Source organism: Penaeus monodon, chromosome 29 (genome assembly GCF_015228065.2).
Source record: "Penaeus monodon isolate SGIC_2016 chromosome 29, NSTDA_Pmon_1, whole genome shotgun sequence".
NCBI lineage: Eukaryota > Metazoa > Arthropoda > Malacostraca > Decapoda > Penaeidae > Penaeus > Penaeus monodon.
In genome coordinates this window covers 7,770,758-7,771,095 of record NC_051414.1, presented here as the reverse complement: position 1 = coordinate 7,771,095, position 338 = coordinate 7,770,758, and positions in this window count along the sequence as shown.

Here is a 338-nt window from a genome sequence, read left to right as displayed (position 1 = left end):
TCTTTTAAAGGGGACAATAATGATACGTTTTAAAATAAAGATGATAAGAAAAAGAGGATTGGGTAATGAAATAAAAAAGGCAAAAAAAAAACATAAGAGCAGTATTTTGGTTTTTAACCTTCACAAAAAAAGAGAAATGAAGAATGATGGGTGAAAATTTCAAACTAAACTGAAAACGGCTGAAATACCAGATCTTTTTTAATTTTTTAAAATTTGGGTCAATTTATAAAACGACATCTGAAAGACCCAAATTCCAAAATTTACCAACCCGCTGCAGAATCAAGGCAAAATTTTATAAAAAAATTTTATTAATACACAGAAAAAGGCCCCCCCCTTTT